The sequence below is a fragment of the Rousettus aegyptiacus genome, unplaced genomic scaffold (genome assembly GCF_014176215.1).
Source record: "Rousettus aegyptiacus isolate mRouAeg1 unplaced genomic scaffold, mRouAeg1.p scaffold_m13_p_17, whole genome shotgun sequence".
Taxonomy (NCBI): Eukaryota; Metazoa; Chordata; class Mammalia; order Chiroptera; family Pteropodidae; genus Rousettus; species Rousettus aegyptiacus.
In genome coordinates this window covers 12,062,878-12,070,078 of record NW_023416292.1, presented here as the reverse complement: position 1 = coordinate 12,070,078, position 7,201 = coordinate 12,062,878, and the positions used below count along the sequence as shown (strand labels likewise).

Here is a 7,201-nt window from a genome sequence, read left to right as displayed (position 1 = left end):
AGAAATCTCCTCAGGAAATCTACATGGTCCCTAGGTTTGGTGGCCTGGAGGTGTTTACCCCTGGAGCAAGCACACAAAAGTTAGGGCCCAGTGGGACTTTGCTTTTACTTTCTTTGGTACAGTGACTGCTGGGCCTTCGGGTGGGAAAGAGGATGTGGCTAACGGAACTGGGACCAGGGCAGCGTTCTGTTCAGTACAGCAGAGCTATGAGAGGACACGTGGGAGCCGAAGATTTGAACATTGATTTTGTTACAACGATCCATGCCCGTGAACCTCTGGAAAGTCTTCATATTTGTACCCGGCATTGCCAGGACCCCAGTTTAAGGACCGCTGCCTTCCGCCTCCTTATGTGCCTAAGTTGAGTCTGAAACATGCCCTGGTACGTCTAATCGCTATTCTTACCTTAGGTCTGCAAGTCCGTTAAACATTTACAATGTCCTGGCAACTTAGCTATGTAAGTTTGTCTTCCTGAAAACCTTGTTGTAGCTAATTGTATGTGTCATCCAAAGTCATGTAGCAGAGGACTCAGGAACCTGACCGAGGTGCCTAAATTGACTTTTCTTTCTTTTTTTTCCTACCACAAGGGCATAAGACATGGGCAGCTAAGCAAGTGAGTTATGGCAGGATTTCAACAGAAACCTCAGCTTTTGTAGACCGTTTCTGATCAAAGGCCACCAGCCCTCAGATCACCTTGGGCTGCCTTCACCTGTTAGGTGAGTTTAGGCAGTATCCCTCCTTACCCTTCATGCCTCCTCTCAGTACTTTTCCATCTACCGAACCCCCTCCCCTCCTCCCAACGCACGCCCCCCCCCCCCCGCCCCCTGCCACTCTGATCTTTGGCTATATAGTGCCACCTTTCCTGTATTTAGAGCCCAATCTCCCTCCCCTACTATAAAACCCAACCATAGTAGCTCCTCTTTGAATAAAGTCTTCCTTACTGTCTGTACAAGTACCTGAGTAATTGTTTCTTTAACACCCCAGTAAGGCTTTATTTAGATAACTGCATGAAGCACTTTGATTTACATACATTTTATTAAATAGATACGGTAATTAATAAAGTGACGGCTTGTTAATTCATAGGACAGTTTTCTAGTGTCTTTTTGAAATTTACTACGCAGTGGAATAAAAGATTCAATAGCTCTTAAATAGCCTTTATTGAAAAAAGATAAATTATCTCCAAATTACTCTTAAGCATTTTGAAAATCATTTTCCTTTAAAAATAGCCGGCCAAGAATCTAGAAAAACTTTTCATTTTAGAGAATCTCCCCACCTTTTGCTTTTCTTTCCACATATGTCAGTCATTTCATTTGTTTAATCCTAGACAATGAGAAATCAGTTTTACTTTGGTGTTAAAGACATTTTTTTCTTTCAATTTTTAAAACTATATTTTGTATTTTGGTAGTGTCTTAGACTAATTTAACAATTTCCGGTTTTCTGTTAATTAAAAATTATTCATTTTACTGCCTCTCTTCACTTGGATGAAAAAAGAATAGTACCTAATTATACTCTAACTTCCCACTTATTGTTTTACTTTTATTTTTTTTTCCACTTTTCAAAATTTGAGGTACAACTCGCATAGCCTTAGCCCTTTTAAAGTGTACGAGTCTGTGGTTTTTAATATGCTAACTTCCTTTTAAGATAGCATTTAGGATCACCTTTTTAAAGGGCAAATTTCTACAGCAAAGTCCTTCCAGTTTAACCAGGAATGCCCTTGTCTGTTCTTGAAGCAGGAGCCCAGCACAGTGTTTGGCGATTTATTGGTCCTCAGTTAACGTTTATTGAGTGAATGAAAGAACTGAAATGTCTGCTTTTGGATACTGAGTTGCTTTTGACAAGCTTAAACATGAAAAGCTTCGAATAGTTTGAGCATCTCTTTGAACATGATTGGCTGTTGCGGGCTCTTCATTTTGCTTCCCCCTTTTTTTTTTCAAATCACATTGGCAAACAGCACAGACTAGCATTACTGCCCTCATGAAAGTTACGTTTGAATCTAGGTGTTGTAAATGTAATATGGTTAACTGGCAGACGTCACTCATGTCTCTTTAGTCATATTTCTATTACACATCTCCTTACAAGTTTTTTAAAATTCCTTTGACCATTATATAACTTGGGTCTGCAAAAAGCAAGCAGCTGTCAGGGTGGGATCTGCCAGGCTTTGAGAATGTATATGTGTGTATACAATTGCTCGCTCTTTCCTTTACGGGGAGCCGTCTGGAGTCAGAGCCCAGGGACAGTGGGGTCTTCTGAGTCTGCTGGTAGATCAAGGCCAAGGAATTCAGTGTATAGTGTACAGTGTGAGAAACATCAGGGCACTAGGAACACAGCTACCCCAGAAGAAAAAAATACGATGTACTTTGAAAGAGTTTTGATGTGTTGGATTTATTTTTATTTTGTTTTTCATCAGCTTCTTGTTCAAACCGAGATACTCAAATCGTGGGTCTATACTGAAAATGTGTGTGCTTTTCATTTTTTTTCTGAAGGACCTCTATATCAACAATAGGGCCTTTCATGTTTTGTTTTTATAAGTTCAACACTGTAAAAAAACGTTTTGTTGAAGTGAAAATGCAAGCAGAACGTTCCTCCCACAGATAAGTCCCTTTAGGACAGATAGCCCACCTGGGTGCTAGCGCTGACTCCCTGTCTAGGGTGCGTGTTCTCAGAGATACCGCAGCCCCCAGCTGAGCCGTCTGGGACAGACCGGCCCATCGTGAATCTGAGCTACAGGTTCTCATCTTGACCCTGAAGGAGGAAGATCTACATAGGATATCATTATGCTTATAATTAATTCAGTTTTACATTTTATAATTTGTAGTTTTACTAGTCAAGCAAAGACTCCTTTGTGAAACACTAATTAATTTTAGGGCTTCCTTACCTTTTGCCTGGATCATTGTCATTGTGTCCCCTCTGGTGTATCTGTCTCTGTTCTCAGGGGACTTGAACCCTGATTAGAATTGCCAGATAAAATACCGAATGCCCTGTGAAGTGTGAATTCAAGATAAACAAAGGACATTTTTTTTTTGGTATAAAAAAATATTTAGTATATTTTGCCCGGAAACATTACATGAGATGACACTAACATATGATAAAATGACTTGTCATGGAACCTTTTAAAAATTCTCTTTACCAATGGTGCTGACCACGTCCCCATCACAGAAACCAGCCTCCTCGCTTTCTCTAAACTGAATATCTGCATCGTGGCATCTTGCAGGCAACACGTGGAAATCCAATTGCCTTTCCTCCCATGTTCTCAAATTCAGCGATGTTACCACCATCCACAGAGCTCCTGAACCGCCCTGGACCGCTCCCTTTGCCCCCACATCCATTAGGCAGGTCTCTGAGACTTCTCACCAGCCTTTTTGTTTTTATCCATATTCGAGCCTCAGCAACCAGCGATACCCTTAAGATTATAGCACATTCCCTTAGTGCTCTTTCTTTTATATGCCCTTCCCTCTCATTATGTGACTTTTAAACTTCGAACAGTGACACACACGTACACATGAGTATATGTATGTAGAGGAACAGAAGTTTCCTGCAACTTACAACCCATGGGCATTCTGATGTTTTCTATTTCATTATTTTTTTTTAAAAAAAGCTATTTGATGACCCCCCCCCCAAATTGATGACTCATGACCTGCAGTTTAAAAAAACAAAAAACAAAAAAAAACACTGCCTAATTCATTTTACAAAAAAACTATCCAGAAGGTCATTGTAAAACCTTGAGCAGATCAAGGCAGGTCCCTTCCTTAAAACATGCCAACTGTTTCCCACACATTAGCCTTAGGGTAAAGTGCAGGATGCTTACTGTGGCGTTAAAGGCTTCAGCCTGCTGGGTTCTTCCCTCCCTCAGCAAGTCCTCTTGGCTGGAAAGAGCACCTCCCTTTCCTCTAGAGCTAACTCGCCACAGTAAACAAATCCTTTAGGCCTAAACGCCGTTTCTTCAGTGCGGCTCTCACTGACTTCCTAGCCTTTCATGGATGGCCTTCCACGTCTAATACTTTCATTGCAGAAAGAACCTTTTAAAATACTGGTTAATGCCTCGACTCCTCAAAAGCCTGCAGAGGCTCTTTATTTCATTCAGTATAAAAGCCAAGGTCCTTACAGTGACCCGCACCGTCCTGCGCGTATCCCTTCCCACCTCCGCCCTTACTTCCCACGACCCTTCCCATGACCCCACATTTACTCTGCTCCAGCCCCACACTGGCCTGCTTCCCGCTCCTCCAGGTGTGCCAGGTGCCCTCCTCCCTTCGTGCTTGCTCTTCTCCGTACCTGGAACGCCTCGCATCCCCAGGCATTCATCAGCCATCTCGACGCTCCCGGGACGCTCTCCCTCCTGCCGGGTCTCACCAATGCCATCTCGCCAGCGGTCCGCTCTCCCACCACCCTGTTTAGAATCGCACCTCCACTTTGGCACCTCCGATTTTCTTCTCCGCTTTCTATTAATTTATTTTACTTACTCATTTTGCTTATTATCAATCTCCCTCCACGGAGATATGAGCTTTATGTTGATAGGATATTTTTTTACACCTGAATTCCCAACACCTGGAATAGTACTTGGTTTATGATATGTGCTCGATAAATGTATTCGAATAAATGAATGAGTCAATAGATAAATCTCATATATTCACTTTCAAATCATTATTTTCTTACGGGAGAACATGCCTGTTCTTTTCACTGTCGTACCCACCTTAGTGCCTGGCACCGTGTAGAATCTCAAAATGAATTTTTTAAATTAAATTCACTTAAATTGGGAGTGGTAACAATGAATGGAGAATGGTATGTGTTGCTTTGAGAATTCTTATATTTGTATTTATAGGGTTTGTAACTTGCACGTTACTACTCTATAGAATCATTAAAAGAAAAATCTATTAGTACATTGTATTCACTTGTTTGCTGGAATGAATATTAGGCTTATACTGTTTACTAAAAAATTGGAGGGACGTAGAAGTAGTGGGAGCATCGTAGGAAAAGACTTGCTGATTTCAAAGTGGTGGCGCCCCCTTTTACTGTAATCATAATGGAATATAGGTCCACAGTTCCTTATTGAAAACCTTCAGAACCAGCTGGGTTCAGGATTCAGATCTCCACCTCCCCACGCCCCTCATTCCCTCTACACCTCCCCCCCCCCACCTCCTGCCAGGTTTCAGAAGGTAGAATGTGCTCCTTAATTACAGACTCAGACCCTGGGGCAGTGTCCCATAATCAGCCATCTCAACACTTCTGCAGAGAAAAAGCATCAATAGTTACATGGGTAGGATAGAGATAACAAATTGCCCACCTCGGTTTCTTTCAAGGCTTTCCATAAAAAATGAGTTTTGATGCCAAAAGCATCAAGGTTTTCAGAGCTTTTGAGTTGTTTTCCTAGCTTGGGGGTATTATTGTGGATGGGCTGTTGGTTTTCAGGAAAGTTTCTGTTCCTACTCTCAGTTCATCCAATAAACCAATTGTTTAATTTTGAATGACTTCATCTGTAATAATTCGAGCAAATAAACACAAGAAGGAAAATGTCCTTTTCTATTCAATATCCCAGAACCATGACTAGAAGAACATGGTCCTATCATTAGTTATGTAGAAACCAATGTTTCCATTTGATTGCTTACAGAGTTTGAAATCCTTAAGGCAGAGGTTCTAAGTTTAGTGTTTAGACTCTGTAACAGGGGTCAGCAAACTTTTTCTGTAAAGGACCAGATGATATTTTCGGCCTTGCAGTTCTGTATCTTCTCGGGATGTGTGCACATTTGCAATACCTCATTTCCCCCACCACCTCCATCTCCTGCCCAGAGAAAGCTGCCTGACCCTGGCCTTGTCAGCACGATGGGATAAAGCCATCAAAGGAAAAACCCTGTGGGTATCTGGATTTATAACGTGCTTCCCAGAAGTTACCCTTATCACATAAATCACTCTTCTCACTCCAATAGACGATAGCCAGATCACTTCTTGCTGGTGAGAACACAGTTGCTCATTGAAAAAGTGTCCTGTAGAAGAGGTTCGCCTCCAGAGGAAATGGCTCCAGTGGACAACACCATGCCACCAGCGAGCGGCTGGGTGATGACGTCATAACCTGTTCTAGATTTTTACTGTTGGGTGTGCTTTGTTGGATCCATAGCGCCTTAGCTAACAAAAATCTGAGTTTTCACTTCTTAAAAGTTAATGGCCAGCCTGGGATATTTGTATTAAAATGTATTTTGTAAAATATAAAATATTTCTGTTAAAACAAATAAGCGTAACATAGAATAATAGCTAGCATAGTGCCAACTACTGTGTTAAGCACTCTACATCCATTCTTCTGGGTAGTCCCCACCACGACCCTGTGAAACCAAGACTTGATCAAATGACTTGTCCAAAGTCACCCAGTTAGTGTCAGAGTTGAGCTTCTAACCCAGGTCAGGCAGAGTCAGCCCCTAACATACTTGACAATTATAAAATATAGTGCAATATGTATTATATATTATATATTACAGATGCATATGTGATTATATATATTTTTTGCATGAGAAGAGGAAAGGCTTATTGGTTATGCCTTGGTGTTTTGTGTAGATGATCCTACCATGAGAAATATTTAAAAATTATTTTTGCATATAGCGTAATTGATTCCATTATTTTTGTCTAAGTAGTAATGACATGAACTTTTTGCTTTTTAGGGATACTGGATCTTTTCTTTTTAGCAAAATCTTCTAGCAGGTTATTGTTTTTTCAAATGTGATTTAAAAATTAGTTTGAATTTCATCACAAAGATATTATTTCCAAGGGAAAGTTAAAATCCTCGTGACATTTTTTCTATTTCAAGTCATTAAGACAATTTTTATAAGGTTTGAACTTTCCCTAATATGCAAGAATAACAGGAAATAGAAAACAATTAAGTTGTTAATTTAGCACCTCTGGTATGACTAATGGTCTTTTCTCAATTTATGAGTAAAGGCTTTGAATTTCTCATTTCTTAGATTTTCTGTGTCTAAAGTAGAGAAGAACACTAGTACTGATTATTTTAAGCTCACCGAAGTCTGTAGGAGTCTATATTTACCATTAGTGCATGGACTCAAGATTATTTTCCTCATTATGTAAGTGAAGCCTGACTGAACCTAGAAGAGCAGTAAACATCCCTTTGGAGACTTTCTCCTAAGAGAGGAGGTAAGAGGCCGAATCATAAAAGTAATACGGTAATAAATGCCCAACTAGAGAAGGTGATGAAAGACAAAGTGCCCCT

The 7,201-nt window shown here is 40.6% G+C and overlaps 1 long non-coding RNA gene across 1 annotated transcript; it reads left to right on the top strand.

The window, feature by feature from the left end:
- Positions 1–217: 217 nt before the first annotated feature.
- Positions 218–6,142, top strand: LOC118612943. The gene is made up of 3 exons (XR_004955290.1): positions 218–379; positions 585–713; positions 5,916–6,142. It is a non-coding gene; the product is annotated as an uncharacterized LOC118612943 (long non-coding RNA).
- Positions 6,143–7,201: the final 1,059 nt, after the last annotated feature.